This window comes from Cryptomeria japonica, chromosome 5 (assembly GCF_030272615.1).
Source record: "Cryptomeria japonica chromosome 5, Sugi_1.0, whole genome shotgun sequence".
Lineage (NCBI taxonomy): Eukaryota > Viridiplantae > Streptophyta > Pinopsida > Cupressales > Cupressaceae > Cryptomeria > Cryptomeria japonica.
This window is the reverse complement of record NC_081409.1, coordinates 412749962-412771760: the sequence shown is the minus strand read 5'-3', so window position 1 is coordinate 412771760 and position 21799 is coordinate 412749962. Positions and strand designations below refer to the sequence as shown.

Below are 21799 nucleotides of genomic sequence, written 5' to 3'. Positions count from 1 at the left end.
TGACCAAAATACTGGATCAAGTGGCACAAGAAATGCTTAAAGATTGGGACTCTTCCCGTACAGAAGCAAAGACTCGCGAGCCTTTACTGTTCAATGTATATATTAAAATTGATAATCACATCCTGGACATCCTGGTTCCAGACAGTAGGCCCAATCCCTCAATTTAGGCATTTAAAAAGACAGCAACCATTACCAAATCCATTGGCATCCGACCTTCAGTAGATAGTATTAGAGCTTGGATGAGACAACACTGTGTATACTACCCATGGCAAAGCATCAGTTTAATTATGCTAGGGTTTCTGCGCATTAAATTCCAATCAGAGGACAGGGGTAAGATTATTTAAAGTGGGCCTCTAGTTCATGGGCAATGCTGGTATGTATATTTGTATGTAGTCTCTAGGCTTTGATCCTAAAACTGCCACAAAAATTCAAGTTAAAAAATGTATTAAGAGAAATTTGCAATACTTTGGGGTCATATATCTTTAGCTCATGCTCTACAACTGCCAAGGAATTGACTTCCTATGCTAGAATATCTGTCAAGGTCAACTTCATCATACCGATAAAACAGGCAATCTGTTATGCTCCTCCCTCGGCTTTTGAATTCTAGAGTTGGATTTTCAATACCTCCCTATCAGATGCTTTTCATTCGAGCAGGTGGGGCACTTAGCCAAATGTTGTATTAGAAGAAAGAACAATTCCCCGAAACTTAGAAGAAAGTTTGGATGGTGAAGGACCTAGATCAAGGGAAAGGGCCCAAAGGGAGAGAAAAGTCAGTTAACTCTCCACAAGATACTAGCAGTCACGAGAACCAAAGGAAGGACATTGGTACTCAGGCAACCAAGCAGGGGGGAAAGATCAAAGGTGCCAAAGGGGATGGAACATGAAGAGAGTGGACATCCCTAGATTATCACTTAAAGGAGGATGCAAAGTAGATGGATGATTTGGAAAGAGAGGAGGTAATCAAAGACACCTATGAGGATAAGGCAAGAGCAAAAGACTCAAGTGTAATTTGCAAAAATTGAAAAAGGAATTGTGCAAAGGCATCTTCCATTAACTCCTTACTAAAAATCAATCTTGGTGGGGCAAGGCCCAATGGTAGGAAGACAAATGCAAACAAGGTGTGGGTGGTGGCTAAAGAGGATCTAGAAAAAGGAACTCAAAAACCTATTATGAATTCTACCAAATTAGAAAGACTTCCTTCAGCCAAAGGTAATGAAGCTCCTAAGTTGGAATGTCAAAGACTTAAATGTCCCTAAAACAAGCCAGTTAGTTAAGTGGTTAGTGGAAGAAAATGGATCTAAAATTCAACTACGTCAAGAAACAAAAACAAATCAAGATCACATGAATAGTCTCTTCAATTAAATCTAATATAGAAATGCAGGCACAACAGTTGACGCAGTTGGTTCAGCTAGTGGTTTAGCTCTAATTTAAGATGATCAATGATTTTCTCTAACAATGTTGGCATCCTCTCAACAAGCCATCCAGGTAGGGACTTGATGTGACCTTTTTACACATCGCCCCATTGCAAACGGAGACCCCCTCTTTCTTGCTTTCCGCGTTGGTTAGTTTAGGGCTTTGGTAGCATAGTGGGCAATTTTGAGTTCTCGTGCCCGAGTCTCAGAATTTTGATCGTGCCTAATTGTCATTAGGGTTTTGAAGTTATAGGATCAAGTGCGTAAAAGTAGGGATTTTAAATGATCCTAATTTTGTCAAGTGTAGACCTTTTGAGCGTAAACATGTTTTTCAACATCCTCGTCGGTGATATTTAAGTGCCTAGGTGTTTTAGGACCTTTAGGAGTTGTTTCTCACTCCTAGGAAGTTATTCAAGTTGATTTTGTACTTTATCCTGATAGCTTTCCTTTTGTTTCGCTCAAATTTTGGTAAATTTGCCTAAGTCCCGATGCGTTTTATTGAAAATTTAAAATATTTCATTAAAACAACTAAACCATAAGTTACATCTTTTTATAAAAGACATATCCTTTGATCGAATAGATAAAATATAAAAGTTGAGTACAATGCGGGGGTGAAATTTTTTGAGAATATGGGAGTATGAAATTATAATATTAACAGGCTCTCCTGATCCAATTTATATCGGGTTAAAACAAGATAGTAGAAGACTCAAATCTGGTAAATGACGAAGAGCACAATGACAAGATTTGAAATATAAATCAACGCAAATCTGAAAGGGAAGTCAGAACAAACTCTAAAAAGGTTATTAATTTCATAGTAGAATACAGAAAGAATTCTGCCAGCAGAATTAAAACAGACCAGAAATCAGTTTTAAGAGCAGAGTTTGTGACAGAATTAACAGTGGAGTAATTGGTACTGATTCTTATCAGAGATACAGCTATTAAGAGAGATAAGACCAGAAGGGTCATCCATCATCCTGCAAGTAGGTGGAAACTTTACAGAGCAAGGGGTTGGTGCCTCTTATAGAGCAAGGGATTGGTGCCTCTAACAGAGCCAGGGGTTGGTGCCTCTATTGTAAATAATCTATATCATAATAAAGCAATATTTGTTGTTGTGGTTTTTCTCCCTTTTTAAGGGTTTCCACGTAATTAGTCTCTCATGTATTGTAAGCTAATTGTTTCTGAAAATTAATTGAAAATAGTTATACTGATTCACGCACCCCCCCCCCCCTCTCAGTATAATGGTGTGCCTAACAATAAGTACTTAATCAATTCTAATTCTATTCCCTAAGGGAGACGGGTGCTGATAGGAGAGCCAGAGTAAATCCACTCCAAGATGAATGAGCCCCAAGGATGAAAAGACTGATATTCCTGACGTCTGGGCTGAATTAGGGAGGTGGCATCATAGCGCCCTAGACAAGCCAATGCCCTATTCTAGATTAAGAATGAGAAGAATTAGAAATTAGAACTGGAGTAATGACAATATTAAGATGAATTATGGACAACTTTAATTATCTATTCTGAATTTATGTAATATACTAGGTAATAATATATGTTTCCCTTTGGGAATTGACAGCCTCCTAATAGGGGACATTACAAATGGTATCAGAGCTTCGATCCTGCCATCCAGCAGGGTAAAGTTGAATCAATGAATCATTCTAGTCAATAAGAAAGAATTTAATAATGTATATAATCATGTGTATGCTTCATGTATGTTCCATGTTTTCATACATTCATGTGTAAGCTTCATGTATGTTCCATGTTTTCATACATTCATGTGTATACTCCATGTTTTCAAGTATATGCTCCATGTTTGGCTCTATATTTTTAGTTAATCTAGAATATGAGAATAACAAGAGTGAACTAAAAGGGATATGAAGGTCATAGATGTGTCTTCTCACCTTTGTTTGTCTCAAGGAAGCAACTAAACACAGATCTTACAATTACAATTGATGAGAGAAAACTTGTCTTAAGATTACAAAACAATTAGGGTTAGTTAGGAACCCTTGCAATAAAAAATTTAGTGAACGATCATTGCTTGAGGACAAGAAATTTTGGGAAGAGCGGACTGTCATGCCCCCGATCTGATATCCAATAATTAATGAACCTAAGTGTGAAATTGTCTTACAAAGTAAGACTTCACAAGATCAAACACTATGCCTCAATCACTTATCTTCTGTACAGAGGATTGCTAGATATTAAACAACATCAGTCTTAAGGATCGATCCTTCATCCCCTATGGTGCAGCGATCATTATGGAAAGGCACTGACAGCGAACCATAAACATTAATATAAGTATTAACTTAGTTCCCTGCGATCAAGGAAAAAGAACAAACCATAAATAGAAGCGATCTCATTAATTATTTAGTGTATACTAATGATGTTGACAAGTGTTGTTATTAGTCCCTGAAGGGGTGACATTCCTCACAAGGTTCCAATGGTTATGAAAAGTCAACATACGAAGGGACGTTTTTTTAAGGCTGTGACTTTATGAAAGGACACAACCTCTCATCCCAACGGAGGGATATTTATACACTGACCACTCCCAGAAAGCATCGAAGGAATTGAAACTGATAATATATGAGATATTAATACTCAGCAAGATCGATCAGATCAGATCAGAACTGTTATTAAGTTGCAGGCAGTAACATCTTTGTTCTTGGTGCTATGCATGGGGATGTGCTTAATATATGTAGCCTGATAATATTCTTATGCAGAATTTAGTAGTAATATTAATAATATTAATATAGACTGCAATATGTATGGCAGTCATACTTAATTTTATATAGATTCATATTAATTGAAAGCCAAATATATTCACAGTCTAAGTACTTAATCAATTCTAATTCTATTACCCAAGGGAGACAGGTTCTGTTAGGCAGTGGCAGAGTAAATCCACTCCAAGATGAAATACCCCCAAGGATGAAAGGACTGATGTTCCTGACATCTGGGCTGAATTAGGGAGGTGGTGTCATAGCACCCTAGACAAGCCAATGCCCTCTTCTGGGATTAAGAATGAGAAGGGATTAGGAATTAGGACTGGAGTAATGACAATATTAAGATGAATTCTGGACAACTTTAATTATCTATTCTGAATTAATGTAATATACTAGGTAATAATATATGCTTCCCTTTGGGAATTGACAGCCTCCTAATAGGGGACATTACACAATTTCCTAGCAGACAAACTAATCCTAGATAGAATACTCACAGCCTACAAAATTATTCATTCTATTAAAAGAATAAAAAAAAGATGGAATGCTCCTAAAGCTGAATATGAAAAAGGCATATGGAGTGTCTTGAAATTTTCTTCAAGTCCTCAACAAAGATTGGCAAAAATGGGTTTCTCGTTGTATCTCCTCAACCATTTTCTCTAAATGACATTTCCACAAAGTTATTCCTTGCTGAAAGTGGCCTTAAATAGGGGACCCACTATCCCTTTTTTTCTTCCTCGTTGTTGAGGAAGCACTTGGTCGAGTACTAAAAGCTGAAGCAACTAACAAGCACATTAAAGAACTACAAAGGTTAATGACACATGATTTGTGGAAGTTTCAACAAGTGAAGCAAGGGCTATCAAGAGAATTTTGGATTGTTATGAGAAGGCAGCAAGCCAAAAGATTACTATTGTCGAGTCTAGAATCTACTTTCTCAAGGATCACAATAAAAAATTCCCTAAACATTCAATGCATCTTTGGGTAAATTTCCCAGCTATTGCCTTGGGGGTCACTCATGGATAAGAGAGATACCTTTTTGAAATGAAAATCCTTAGCAGATTCCATGCAAAATAAATTGTCATCATGCAAGGGCAAGTGGCTCTTACTTGTAGGGCATATTCTTCTTGTTAAATCCTCTCTTTCGGCCATCCCTATCTATGTCATGTCTATTATTCAAATCTCATGGCAAAGCCAATATCAAACATTTAGGTAAAGTTCTGTTTGTGTGGAACCAGGGAGCAAAGCAAATACAATTTGGTCAATTTGGAGTCAGTATGCAAGGAAAAGAAGCAAGGTGACCTTGGGTTTAGACTCTAGAGAATGTAAATAGATGAATAAGGCTTTAGGCATGAAATTTCCATGGGCATCATGAAAATGGCAGATTATGAAGCAAAGTCTTGCATTCCAAATATATACATAATGACCAAAAAGAAAAAGTTTAATTCCAACTTAGCATTCCACAGGGCTCTAGCATCTAGAAATTTCTTAACGTGTACAAGCCTTTACTGATAAAGGACATTAGATACAAGATAGGGAAAGTTGACAAGCTGGATGTTTCACAAGATGCACAATTATCTAAAATAGCTCTCGTGGATAATGACACACTAAAGCCCCTAGCCCCACACTTTGAGAGACTTAATACATCACAAGTTTAGGATTATATATAGCAGCAAGGGGAGATCAGCGTATTGATTAAATTGCTTCTCCCATCACTAGAGCTCCTCTTTAATGCTTGCAATCTTTTGATGGCCCTTATTCATAAATGGCCCATCCCAATTCAAAATAAGAATGAATCTATTGATAGGAGCACAAGTTCGACCAGGGAAATCACTATCTGCAAGGCCTATGTAGTTATTGTTAAAATCCCCATAGAAAATGATCCCTTCAAAAATTATCCCTTCCCTGGGGCTAGGATTTGGAATTGTCATGGTCCCCCCAAAGCTAATGTTTTCCTATGTGTTGCCACTATGGGACAGACTCTTTGTGATGTCCCCAAACAAGACTTTGTCAAGTATTATTAATATTGAGAAAGCTCCTTGTATTATCCTTAAGAATAGCTTACAATTCATTAGACAACAATGAATGCTATAGGCAAGCTATATCATGAAGAATAGCAACATTATTAAGAAGCTTATCAGTAACAAAGGTGGTGATTTTATCCAATTAAAACAACAGTAATTAAGGTTGCCGACTATGAAGAAAATATGCAAGCCAACCAAGATATGGTTATTATGATTGAATAAAAGCCGACCTCCATCATATTAACGGGAAAACTATCTATGCAGCCAACCTTGTAATATGCATACTAAACATTAATATTTCCTAGTAAAGCAAATTGGTAAAGATAAAGTAAGAAATAAGCTATGGCAAGAGGCAGCGACTGAGATGCATACTACAGCAATATGGATATTAGAAGAAAGCAGCAATCAAACAAAGAAAAGACAGGACAATAAATGTAACAATAAGAATAATATATTAATGAGCAAAGAAACAACGACATTTACTCATCACCGATAATTCTATGGACAAACGGATCTATATAAGTCTCTCATTATTCTGTGCAAAAATTCCTTGTTAGATGACATTCCATGATCTGCGATAATATAGGAGCCAGTGATCATCACAATAAACAATAATCCAAGATAGCGATGTTTATAAGAAAATAACAAATCAGCAATTCAGGAGCATTGGACAGTTTTGGTAATAAAGCAATATAATTATAATGAGTTGTAATTCTTTAAGGGATGGCGATTAATAAAGACTCTTGATAAAGGCCAATACAAAGCAAGCAAGGAACGATTACATAATGATCAAGACAGAGATTAGTATTAAACAAATGCAGCGATCAAGGAGGTATATGGAGAACGATTCATACCAAAGGGTGCAATTAAGAAACAAATCACATAACCACTGATCAAAGCCAGCGATTCATATAACGAAGGGACATGAGATAAAAGCACGATTTGGTATTAGTAATTATCTTCAATAACGTGGAGATACAATTTGAAAGTGAAAGGATAAGCAACAATTAATAAATAAAAGACATGTCTCTTAAATGAAGCATCCATCCAAAAGGATATGACCCTTGAGATTTGAAAATATAAATAAAGATTGAAATGAAGACGGAAGGGGGTGTGCAAAATATGGAAGTTTTGGAATTTAATTTAATAGCTGCAGCACTCAAGAGAGCCATCGAACAGGCAAGTGAAAGATGGTATTCGTCCACCCAGTTGCAAGGCTATGAACGCATGAATAAGAGACCAGCTTTCCGGGATGGCGTCAATCAATGGCATGTTTTTAAGGTTTGAACTCAGGGAAAGCAATCAGACTGTTAGCAGAAATTCAGTCACACATATCAGAACTCTCATTCAGAAATATCAAGATTGGATTCAAGACCTCCAACAATCAATAAAAGAACACAACTCCAATTCGGTGAAAAAAGAATCAGACTTATCATATAATCTGCACTCATCGAACCATCTATGGAATCAGCAAGGAAAGGCATCAAAAAGCACAAGAAGAGGAATCATTTAAGAAGAAACAATCAGCTTCAGAGTTAATAAGAAGAGTAGGCAGATTTAGAAGTGCTCTAGGAGAGCCTAGAATAGCCGAGGGAAAGGTGGTACGCCACCCAACCATTGCAAGGTTAAGGTGCACAGATACAAGGTCAATATTCAGACACAGCATCAAGAAGATATGGCACGAGAAAAGCTTAAGAATCAGAAAAATCTATCAAGATAAGTTCTATCTTCCGAGCTATTCTTAGAATTTTAAGTTAAATACAATAATGAATTGTCTTCAGATTTAAGAAAATTATATTCATAAATGTATTACAATTCTCACCTCAAGTTGGGTTTGTCGTCTCAGATCTAAATTATGGTAAATCCCAAATGGGGACATTACACTCTCACTTTGGATCCACTTGAATTTGGGTACAAAGGGACCAACCCATCGTGTTTTATGTAAAAAAAATAATGGAACTAATTGTCATCTTTTCTTGTACTACTCATTCACAATGTAGTAAAAGAATTGGTCTATGAAAAAGTGGGGTCTCTCTTAGCCCTTGTTGACTAGGGTTTTAGACCTACTCAATGGATGGTCTCTCAAAATTGAGTCTAGACATTAATCTTGTTTTGGGATCTCTCGCTCATGTGGAAGATCTAACTAGAAAGGAATAGGAAAGTATTTGAGGAGAGAGGTGTCAATAGAATGCATATGGGCTAGGATCGAGGCTTCTATCCAAGAGATAAGTGAGTGCTAGGTAGAGGAGCATTAGAGTAACAATCCTAAGGAGATCAATTGGTTGAAGGCTTAACCTTAATTAAGGTGGTGGCCACAAATAGTAATCAAAGATAAGATAGTCAAGTCAAACTATGCAAAATGGCACACACCCAAACTAGATCAAGTTGAATTTCAATAGGGTGGTCAATGGCAATCGTAGCCAAGTTGGAGATGGTTTCATCATCAAGAACAAGGGCCAATCTTTACTAATCATAGCCCTTGACCTTGGGATTAAAACTACTAACATGGTTGAAGGTCGAGCCCTACTTTGGGGTCTCTTGCAAGCTTCGAAAAATGGTTGGAATAGGCTTCAATAGAACATGATGCAAAAGTTGTTGGTTATGTACTAAGGGATGCCAAAAATCTTAACATTTGGACTTTACTCTCTTCAAACACAAAACTGATAGGAAAGTTTGAGATCTCTCACATTAGGAGGAATAGGAATTTGGTGGCATATTGGGCAGCTAATCAAGGTATTAATTTAGCTTCAACTATGAATAAAGATTCAATGATATGGAGTGAAAAGTTCCCAAATGTTGTGCAAATCCTACTAGTAAGGGATCTTCTAAAGTCAAAGAACCAATGGACTTGATGAAAGGCTAGTCATCAAATGAGGTGGTAAGATGGCAATATACAATAAAGGAGATAAATAGAGGCCACACTAAGTCACAAGCCAATTTTGGATCATAATAGATGAGGTAGTGACTAATAATCATCAATATATATGCTTTGGATGATGGCGGCTCTTGTCAAATAGGTGATGCATACTTTGATAGTTTAGTATTTCATTATGACACACTCATTGAAAGTATTTTCTCGTGAGGAAGGCATGTTGACACATTCTTCAAGCCGGTGATGCAAATTGGTGGTAAGTAGCCTTACTTGGTGTAGAAATGTGGTGAGGATGGCTTCAAGGTTGAATTTAGGAATCGGAAAGGAACAAGGCAAGGGCTGAGATGGAGAATGAAGTATTCAATATTGTTGATGCAAGAAGATTGGATTCAACTAGGTTGTCAAAAAGGCTTGTAAATTATCTCTCAAGAACTAGTGCACCTTGAGTTGCATATCTAGATGATGTGCATGTGGGGTTTCACAAAAGAGATAGAAAAAGACACTCGCACAATAATCAGAAACGCAATGATCAAGATGATGTTCAATGCTAAGCAATTGATTGGGGGGCACAACATCTTTGATGTTGCTCAATCCCTTAGCAATGTAACCAAGCTTTCCATTGTGACCAACTCTTTTATGCTCCACAAAGATTTTGTGAGGGTCAAGAAACAAGTAGAGGTACATCTTAACTATCTTCTGGAACATCTCTATACTATGATGCACAACCAAGGTACTATCTTTCATTGTCTAAAGGTTTTAGTTAATGTGGTTCATGTCAAATTCCTAGTAGTACAAAAGTAGAAGATGTAACATGTTATGATGAGGATTTTCGAGAGGGACCAATACCTATAAAAGCATCAACATAAATCAAATTTCATATTCTTTTGCGGGTGCGTTGGCTTACATAATTTGCCACTCCCCTCTTAGAATATTGGATAGTTCTTGGTGGTGTTTTTTAATTTTGGTTGAGGACAATGTGGCTACCAGTAGTTTTTAGCAATATAAATGTGAATAGGTTGCCTAGACAAATGCTTTTTTATGGATAGATATGATGAGCTTGATATTATCAAAATCTTTGCTCTAATGCTCTTTTTATGCTACCATTGGGTGCCCAACCCAAGTTTGCTAGTGATATATATACATGCATATATGTACACATACCTACATATATATACACATACAAATATACATACTATGATGGTGAAAATTAGGGTTTCACCAAAGAATGTAATAAAACCACTAATTTTGCTTAATTTACCATCACATTAGGGGAGAATGGAATTTGATAGATCTAAGCCTAATAGACCAAGATTCTGATCAAATTCCATGGTTCCTAAATGGGGCTCTTCCCTTATTTAAATTGAATTTTGAATTGTTAAAGATTAGGGTAAAATAGTGAATTATTGAAGAGATTATGCATAAACAATGAGCTACAATTGTCGTACGGAGCCACAAACTTGGATCTGAGCTGAACGTGAAGGTTCGGATTTGTTCCCAAAAATTCGGCCTAAATTGTTGAAACCATGGTGGTGGTCATCCTGGTCCTAATTTTTTGCTGCCAAAAGGTGAACCTATACGTCTCTGTGAATCATGTCATTCCTCTGAAACACAGCTCTGAACATGTTCATGAAAATAGTGAAAAGGGGAAAATTGTTGGGAATAGGGATTTGCCTTAAGTCAAACCCCGGTTTTGGAATTAACCAGGAAATGGAAATTGAAATTGAAATGTAAATAAAGTATTGCAGTAAAATACTTTCCTTTTGAGGGAAAGGCTGAAAATGAATGAAAACCTAATGAGATGCTTTTAATAAAGTTTTGTTTGTCTTCGCAAGGAATTAGGGTTTCATGTAGATAGTCTTCAAAAACATAGAACATGAATGTCATCTCCAATGCTTGAATCTTGACTTCACTTCCGCTCCAATGCTTGATAGAAGACTGATTGCTTGCTCACTTGAATGTAGGATCTCAATTTTTCTCTCTTGAGTTGACTATGAATTCGAATTTCGGATTGAAATGAGAGAGGTAGACCTCCTTTTATACTTGCTAGTCGAAAAACAAATTGAATTTCTAACACAGGCAGACACGGGATCTAGGTCCACGCCCAAATTAGGTGACCGTTATGAGGCCCCAAGTTGGGCCTGTTTTGAGAGGACGATGGCATTGGGCATCATGGTCCTGATTTAGGACCATGGCACCCAATGCCATGGTCCTGGAAATCAGAGCTCCAGGATCTTGGAAAGTCAAAAAAGATGGTGAAGAATTGAATTTGATATTTGGTGTGAGCAAAATCAGTGCTTTAATCAAGCCTTATAAGACGAATGCCAAAGTGACGCCTAAGTGAGAACAAAATGGTAGGCGGGTAAAATTTAGGACGGTACACATACATGTATACAAGTGTATGTACTTATGTTGCACTTCCCCTTAATAAATAATAAATACTTCAAAAAATGTGACCATGATATATCTATATCCATATAATGTGATATACATATATACATATATATCTGCGTATACATACATACATGTATGTATATACGTGTATATATATACATATATATGTACATACGTATATATACATACATATATATGTACATAAAAGTGCAAAAGGATCTACATGTCACAATGGGTATTTTATTTTTTTGCTTTTTATTAGGGGTTATCATCACTTATAGTCCATTATCTATAGTAAAACATTTTGTATTTTAAATTTTATTTTTCTCCAAGTTTGATAGTTATATTATAAACATAGACGATGTGCAAGTAATTGTAATTTAAAAGGATTGGAAAGGCCCAATTTAGTCCAATGTTTTATCACGAAGTACATATTGCAATTTGCTCCTTAGTTGCAACATAATCCAACTTAACTTGTTGTTCAAGGACCTATTCTCTTAGGAAGTGAAATTTGATGGGTATATGCTTCGTCTTAGAGTGCATGACTAGATTCTTGGATATGTCTTTTAAGGTTTGTTTCATCCATAACACTTGGGTAAAACATGTTGCTGCTGCAATGTATTTGGCCTCTACAGTAGATAGAGAAATTGAAGCTTGTTTCTTGCTTAACCATGATACAAGATTGTTGCCAAGAAAGAATGTTCCTCCACTGGTGCTCTTTTAGTCATCAACATTGCTAGCCCAATCTGCATTTGTGTATGCTTTGAGGGTGAAGTCTTTACCTTTTGGATACCACAATCCAAAATCCATAGTGCCCTTTAAGTATTTGAAGATCCTTTTCACTGCTTGTACATGTGTATTACAAGAGGTAATTGGTAAAAACTGAATGTATTAAGAGAATGATCAAAAGATCATTTATAGAGTTACTAAATTGGTGTTTCCATAAAGAAACAATCGATAACTGAAGACAAAATTAGAAACTAACGAATTACACTAAGATGACCATTAACTAATTGAATAATAAGATATTATTCTAATACCCTCCCTTAATGGTCATTATCCTAACAACCGAGAGAATAATAGAGAAGGCAGCCCCCTTCTTCTCAGAACATTTTGCGACAAGAGCCTACCATTGACCCTGTCACTGAGATGAGCCTGCCAGTGACACTCCCAGAATCTGGAGAACACAAATTGTCCACAAACTTTTGCAGATGAGCATGACGCCCCAAAACAGACTGCAAGAAGCCACGATTTTTTAGGAAAAACTGTCAAACCCTAAAACTGAAGTTTACAAAACACCATTTTTTTCGAAAAAACGATAAAAACCCTAAGATAGGAACACCTGTACCTGTGATTTTTGAGGATAAAATCAAGCAAAACCTAGAATTCCACACGAACATTGTGAATTATAGATGACCAGATACAATATTTGAGGAAAAAATCAATCAAAACCCAAGACACAAAATCCGAGACAGATCAAAATACAAAACATCGTTTTTGAGGAAAACAAAAATCAAAAACCAAGAAAGGCAGCACGAAATCGACCAATAAATCTTCACGGCGCGGCCGAAAAACCACAGACGTCGAGGGTGAAGAAACCGGCAAAAATTAAAAACCCCGCGCGAAAAAAAAATTGCAGATCATGGTGAGTAAGTTGTCGCGGAAGTTACAGGCAACGCATGAACTCTGCAGGCCACAAAACGTTGCGCGGGCAGACACGAAAAGAAAATCGTGTGCTGGAAAAAAACGCACAACTCATAGATTTGGAAGGATGCTAAACACCACCGGAAAAACAAGGAACAGGTTGTGATTTCCACACGAACACTGAAGGGTCAAAACCCTACACGGGTTTGAAAACACAGAAACCCTCTTTTGCGATCTCTAATCTTCTAACCAAAATCCACAGATAAGATGGCAACCCTCGAAGAAGGCCCTCCCAAAATCCTGAGCCCTCTCGTGAGGGAGACGGGCTCAGACTCGCTCTGATACCATATTACGAGAGTAATTGGTAAAAACTAAATGTATTAAGAGAATGATCAAAAGATCATTTATATAGTTACAAAATTGATGTTTCCATAAAGAAACAATCAATAACTAAAGCCGAAATTAGAAACTAGCTAATTACACTAAGATGACCATTAACTAACTGAATAATAAGATATTATTCTAATAATGTGTCTCTTTTGGTGTTGCTAGAAAACATGCAACTACTCCAACAGCTTGCATAATGTCAGGTCTTGTAGCAATTACATATGCCAGACTTCCAATCATGGACCTATATAGAGTTTGATTGGCCTTTGGGGATTCATCATCTTTGCTTAGCTTGCAACCTGTGACCATAGGAGTACTCACTAGATTGCAATCCTCCATCCTGAACTTTCTCAACATTTGCTTAATGTACTTGGTTTGTGTAAGGAATATCCCTTCACTTGATTGCGAAATCTGCAATCCTAGAAAGAAAGAGAGCTCTCCAAGCATGGACATTTCAAATTCATTTTGCATGTTAGAGGCAAATTCTTCACACATCTTATCTTTGCTACCACCAAAAATAATATCATCTACATAGGCAACCACAATTAACATATCATTACCTTAATTCTTGTTGTACAAAATACTGTCTGTAACTCTTCTTTTGAACCCTTGCTCTTGAAGATATTTGTCTAATCTTGAGTATCATGCTCTTGGGGCTTGCTTTAGTCCATAAAGAGCTTTCTTTAGCTTGCAAACATAATCCTTCTATTCAGATAGTATAAATCCTTCAAGTTGCTCAATATATACCTCTTCTTCTAAATCTCCATTTAAAAATGCTGATTTTACATCCATTTGGTAGACTTTAAAACCCTTGTAGCTTGGAAGGGCTAGAAACATCTTGATGGCTTCTAATCTTGCAACCGGAGCAAATGTCTCTTCGAAATCTATCCCATCAATCTATGCATAGCTCTTGCATACAAGTCTTGCTTTGTTCCTAATGATTTCTCCATTCTCATTAATTTCGTTCCGAAAGACCCATTTGGTCCCAACTACATTTTTGTCTTTAGGTCTTGGGACTAGTTCCCAAGTGTTATTCTTTTCAATTTGCTCTAACTCCTCTTCCATATCTTTTATCCAAGATGTAATGTCCCAACTCTTATAATAGAATTTAATAATTAAAATTAAAATATAAAGAAAATAACTAAAAATAATTAAAGTTTAATTAAATTAATGAATGGTCAAAAGGCATGAAATGATAAGTTGTGACTCTCCCAAATATGAGGTATAAAAGGGGGAAGAGAACTCATTCGAAGGGGGGAGAATTTGAAAATGAAAGTGCAGATCTGATTTAAATAAGTGCAGATCTGATTGTGAAGGGTTGTGTCCCTTTCAAAGGACAGAAATAATGAAGAGTTGCACTCTTTCAAAGGGTGCTAATGGTGAAAGGCTGTGTCTCTTGCCAAAGGACATACATGATGAAGAGGTGTGACCTCTCCCTCACATTGAAAGCTATAAAGGAAAGGAATCAAAAGCATCTAGGGAGATTGTAAATGTATTGTAATTTCCAATTTAATGGACAAGTTATATGCAGGATGGTGTATTTTAAATTTGATATTATGTCAATGACACTAATGTTGTTATCTTTCTTTTACTGCAAGTAAGGAGAATGAACATGTATCGATTTCAATGTCATCTCCTTTGATTGGAATGATGTATAAATAGTAGGGTGGCCACGATCAAGTGTCACCTTGATCGGACATGTCTTTTAGACATGTCCGACCAAGATGTCACTTGGTCGTGACCCCTACTAACAACAACCAATCCATAACTAATCGGTGCTTCAATCATACCCGATAATGCATCAGTATCTTTAATGATAACAGCGTTTATAACATGCCCGATAATGAATCGGTATCATTGCTGATGATAATAGTGCTTAATCATATCCGATCGATATGTTAATGATAATAGTGCTTAAACATATCCGATCGATATCATATGTCTTTTGTTAATTGTTACAGATATAAAACATACCCGATTATGAATCGGTATCAAAGCATATGGATTAACATAAACAATAACAATAGTTGTTAGCATTATATGCTATCGGGTTAATACCCGATAGCATATTAATGCCAATATGAATCGACATTAATATGCTATCGGGTTAATAGCCCGATAGCATTATAGATTGACGCTTAACATAGTTAAGCATGTCATCAATATAATCCAATATCAATATCATAATTGTGACCAATGTTATGGTTTGATAAACATAAAACATGAAATGAGTAAACAGAATATAGGAGATTACTGAGTTAGGAGAGTCTTATCTTGCAGAGGCTACTAATGCATTAACAGAGATCACCATCGATCAGATCAGTTCAGAACTGTTATTAAGTTACAGGCACAAAAAGACCTGAAGAAATAAGAATCAAAGTATTCAGATTGAATTTTATAAGATATTAAATATTCAGCAGTTCGTCTGATTAACACAGTTTGCTAATTTATTATATGTAGAATGAATTCCTTCATATGTTCTAAATATACCCAATCATGGTAAGATAAGGAAGAAGAACATCAAAGAAAGCAGATTGAACTCACAGCAAGGAACTCTCTGTCATATCCACGTTTAAGACATTAAGACATTCTAGTTATTCCTACCAAGGAAATAAGGAGATTCCCTTCCTAAAACCCTCTTGATAGCTGAAAATTTGTAATCTACGGCAGAATAGAGTAATTTAGGAAGAGGGACATTACAAGTGGTATCAGAGCTTTGATCCTGCCATCCTGCAGGGTAAAGATGAATTAATAAATCAAATTAGTCAATAAGAATGAACCTAACAATATGTGTATTCACGTGTAAGCTCCGTGTTTGCATATATCCAAGTGTATGACTCGTGTATTCATGTGTATGCTTTGTGTCTGATAAGTTTCCAGCATGTTTATTCCATATGTGTTTCCAAAGCCATTTCATATTGGGAATCATTTTTAACACTCAATGATCATTGCTTCATTTTTAACTGCATCTTTCCAAAATGTGTCTGCTATCTTTGATTCATTTAGCATGGCCCTTGCAATTTCTTGCACCACTATTTTTTCCTTTCTACAACCCCATTTTGTTGGGGTGTTCTTGCTGCTGAGTATTATCTTCTTATTCCATTCTTCTCACAAAACTCTTCAAATTCATGGGAGGTAAATTCTCCTCCTCTATCTATTCTAAGACATTTCATTTTGGAACCTATTTCATTTTCCGCCAATTATTTGAAGACCTTAAACTTGTCAAAAGCTTCGGACTTTTCTTTCAAGAAGGCAACCCAAGTCATCCTTGAGTAGTCGTCAATCAACAACATGAAGTAACTTTCTCCTTGTAGGCTCTTCGTTCTAGTTGGTCCACAAAGATCTGAATGTATGAGTTCTAGTAGTTTTGATGTGGAATGCTCCTTAGTCTTGAAGCTACTTCTTGTTTGCTTCCCAAGTTGGCATTGTTTGCAAGTGATGTTTGTAGGCTTTGACAACTTTGGTATATCTCTTACAGCTCCTTTATGACTTAGTTTGACTAGATTGTCAAAGTTTAGATGCCCTAATCTCTTATGCCACAACCAATTTTCATCCTCTTGAACCAAGTAGCAACTTTCACTATAAATTTATTTTAAAATATAAAGATTATTGGATGTCCTATAAGCATCTGCTATTAGTTTTCCATCTCTTTTGATTTCACAACCTTTAGGAAGAAAAGTTACAGTATGCCCTTGATCACATAGTTGACTTACACTCAACAAATATTGTTTTAATCCTTTTACATAAAGAACATTCTCGGTTATAGTTTTCCCATTATCTAAACTAAGAGTTCCCTTTCCTTTTATCTCTTTTTTTGAATTGTCTCCAAATCTAACTGTTCCTTCATCTGTTGGTTCAAGGAAGGTGGATTTTCTTTTATCCCCTATCATGTGTCTTGAACAACCGCTATCCATGTGCCATCTATCCTTCTTGTTTTGTGCATGTAAAGGTGTTTGGACAAACATAGATTCCTCTATTTCCTTTTTCTCCTCCTTTTTCTTCCACACTTTGAATGGTTCTTCTTTCATCTTGGAAATGTCTTCTTTCTTACTTTGACTTGGACGATTATTAAAAATTGTCCTACAAAAATGTGCTGTATGACCAAAATTATTACATTTACAGCATATAACATCAAAATCCATTAATGAAGCAAAGGAATTATAGTTTCTCCTAATGAAGCTAGGAACATTCTTTAGTTTGCTTCTACAATTTATGGCTTTGTTGCCAAACTTATTACATGAGAAACAATACCCATTAAAAGAATAAAAATGACTAGTAATAAGTTGCCTTTTAAAATGAGGCCTTCTCCAACTTCCTTCATTTTGTCTCGGTAGTGACTTGAATTTTTGTGAGATTGTGCCTTTGTTTTTGCTGATTTCCTTGTTTGCATCTTTGCTCATGTTCAAAGGAGCCTTGATATAGCTTTTTCCTTCATTTACCTTATTTGGTGGATCTATCGCTTTGGAACTTGTAGCTCTCTCTGATTGACTTTCACTAAAGCCAAGACCGGTTTTATCAAATGGAGGTCTTTGGGAATTTACAAGTTTATTCAATTTGTTGTTGCTTTCATCGAATTTTAGACATTGCTCCCTTGTTTTCTCTAATTCCTTTCTCAACATAACAAACCCTTGCTCCAATTTGTCACAATCTACTTCGTTTGCATTTAGCTTACTCTTCATTTCATTCTCAACTTGTTTGGCTTCTGCAAGTTGAGTCCTTAAGTCTTCAATAATCTTGTCTGATTTTTTTAAGGTTTCTGAAATTTCTTTAACTTGCATCTTGTGCTTAGTGATCTTCTTCTTCAATTTCTCATTCTGCTTGTATGCCTAATGGAGCTCTTCTTCAAGATCTACATCCTCTTCTTCATTGCATGCCTTGTCAACATCTTCTTCTTCTTCTTCATGTTTATCACTTATATCCTCCATGGCCATGAAAAGTATTTCTTCTTCATCACTACTCTGGCACTCATCACTGCTTTCTTCTGACGAGCTATTACCTTTCTTTAAATAAAAGTTCTTTTTTATGTATTTGGGATTTCTTCTTTTAATTGTACTTTGAATTTTTCTTTCCCTTTTTCTTCATATACATTTCCTTCTCATCTTCGCTTGTGACACTATCATTTTGGGGACATTTAGAAGCATAATGTCTGATCTTACTTTTAAAAGGAAACTTTCCTTTATATTTTGCATTGCCCTTTTTAAACTTTCTCATGAAATAGGCTTCTGCTTCATCTGATTCACTACTTGAACTCTCGTTTGATGCATATTTTTTGCTTTTTTCCTTTTTGGATGCTTTGAAGGATACCTCCTTTTGTGACGGTTTGTCTTCAATACTCATTTCGTAAGCAATGAGGATCCCATGCAACTCATCCTTGGTTAATTGATCTAGAACCTTCATTTCTTCAATTGCTGATACTTTGGAATCGAATCTCAATGGTAAGGATCTTAAGATCTTTTGAACAACTACATTTTCGTCAATGTCTTCACCTAGTCCTTTGATTGTATTCACAATTTCATCAAAACGAAGTAGATAAGAAGCTATGTTTTCATCTTCTTTCATTTTGAGACTTTCAAATTTTCTTCGATGAGATTGTGAACTCGGAATATGCTAGATTGCGTAGGAGAGCATGTTTGGCTTTGGCATTATTTTTACTTTTCTTCATTCCAACTTGATCCATTGGAGGAGTTGATGGAGGTGTGTAACCATCTACTACAGATTGCCAAACATCAAACCCAAGAGCATTCAAATATGCTTCCATCTTAAGGCTCCAAAAGGCATAATTTGTCCCATCAAAGAGTGGTGTCCTGATTGATGCATAATTGTCAGCCATTTATGCTCTTTAGGATCTTCCTTTAAGCGCTGAGACTATGACCAAAGGAACCGGTTCTAATACCAATTGAAGAGCACACAAATATACTGAGAGGGGGGCTGAATCAGTATATCAATTAATTTTAGCTTTTAGATTGATTTGAAATTATGTTTCTACTTTAAATAACCATAGATACCACAAAGAACATGGTTTTCACATGGAAACCCAAAAAGGGAGAAAACCAAGGCAAATGAATGCTAGTATATTATTTCTTTTACAATTTGTAGAGGCATTGTTGAACACTATATTTGAAATAAAAAAAAAGTCTTCCCAAAGGCGTGAAAACTAAAAGATATCGGCCAAAATATCATATCGAGCATCTAAAAAGGAGTTTCACCGAAAGAATGCTTTCATCGAAATAGAGCATGACGTGTAAAGCACTACGTAAAGATGTCTTCGGCGGAATATCACTTTCGATAAATGAAGGAAGCCGCTCATCGAAACTCCAGTTTCATCGAAAAGCAAAAAGCAAAAAGTGATTTCGAGGAGATACAACTGCCGAAGAAGTTCAAAAAGCATTCATCGAAATGCAAATCTCATTGATAACATTATATCGAACAAAAACAGAGGGGTTTTATCGATAAAGGGGATATCGAAGAAAAAAGACTTTCAAAGAGCTTGCATGAACTTTCACCGAAGAACAGAACTCATCGAAATATGATTTCGATGAAATTTGCGAATGACTTATCGAAAGAAAGTTCATCGAGGAAAATATGATTTCGATGAGACTTGAAAATGGTTTTTCGACATGGGCTATTCGCCGATGAAGTGATATCGAGGAAAGTGAGCTTTCAATGAAAGATCAAAGTATTCGGCCGAGGACAAGGGTTTCATCGAAAACTCGATTTACGATCATTTTAGTTGAATAGTACTTCCCGCAAAAGAGTTAAAAGCCCAAGTGAGGAATGTCACATCTGCAATTAAGTTTAAACATTTGAATAGCCGTTATAGACGCAGAGACATTAACTGTGCACAAGTTGCCCATGCAATTACAGCTGAGCTGATCGAATCTTCATAAGAACCAGATTGATGCCAAGAGACTGAAAGTTGCAAGGAATTTGCTGAAACTCGTGAACGACAATCAGAAGAGTTAGACAATTCTCCAAGTAAGTGTGATTTCTCGTATTTGCTGAAATTATGGAACCTTCTTCTTCTTCTAAAAAGAGTAGAAAAGGGAAAGAATTAAACCCTGAAGAGAAGCCCAAAAGACAGAAAAAGGAAGGTAGAGCTTTGACTCAGGATTTGCTGGACCAGTGCCCGACATCCAGTGTGAGGTCTAAAAAGATCAAGAGTGAAGAAGAAGGATTGGAGGATAGATTTGAACGTCTGGGAGACATATGGACAGAAATCAGAGGACATGAGTTGTTTTTGTTTAGTTACAAGAGCAGGGATGCTCCTGAGCCCATAAGTAACCTATGGAAGAAAAACTTAGGGAAATTGGTAGTCCCGAATGTATTTGTGGATGTTGAATTAATGAAAGCTCTGGTGGATTGCTATGATCCGAGAACCAAAACCATATGCGACTACCAAGGGAATCCCTTGGTGGTGATTAACAAACAGACTATTGATATGGTATTTGATCTAGACTGGGAAGTAGAAGAGAAAATTGATATGCAGAAACTGTCGCGAGAATTCTTTAGCTTAGAAAACATCTACAGGACATGGAGATTACCCATTCACCGGCCGAAAGTGGGCGGGTCCTTTGTTCCATTCAGCAAAAATGACAAGGTGCCATTTGATGTCAACCAATTCCATCCGTATTTTAAGTATACATATTATGCTGCAGCCCAAGTATTAGGCTTAGAGGCTCATCCTCTCATGGATATTGGGGTTATGGTTCTGTGTGCTGATTTACAATCGAAAGACCCTAGGTCATTTGATTATGCCACTTATGTTGCAGATGCCCTAAATCATGGGTTGGAAAAGTTGAAAGGAGACCTTGTGAATATCCATTTCTCATTGTACTCTTTATTGATGCACATTATTCTTTATTGTGGACAAGAAATCAATTTCTGGTCAGACGATTTCTGCATCAGAGCTTATGATAAGAATGGTTTGAAGAAACCAGTTCAGTTATGGGTTTCTGCATGGGATCAAAGATTCATGAACAACCAATACTGGCACTTTCAGGAATATTTTGTGAAACCCCTTAGTGCGGCCTTTGGACAACATAGAGATTATACTTTGTCCCCTGAAATTAAGAGATTCCTCAGGCCAAAAGACTTCTCTCCAGAGTCCCAGATTGATCACAACTGGGGTGACTGGTATTGCCACAATAATCATACAGAAATCAGGGTATTTGGGTATGAAGGAAAGCCATACATGCTTCCAATTACCGTACCAAACAGGGTGGCTAGCCTGGAGATTGTGAGACAATTATCTACTGTCAGTGCCAAACATCTTACGGATTTTGGTAAACAATCCATTGTTCCAGGGTTATTGGTTTTTTCTGATTTTATTGTTAAAAGTTCAAAAAGCTATCATTTACTTCA

General features: G+C 36.4%; 1 protein-coding gene across 3 annotated transcripts in view; it reads right to left on the bottom strand.

The window, feature by feature from the left end:
* LOC131076472 (cycloartenol synthase 2) overlaps nucleotides 1-21799 on the bottom strand; it is a 232567-nt gene that overhangs the window by 176119 nt on the left and 34649 nt on the right. The window lies entirely within an intron of this gene.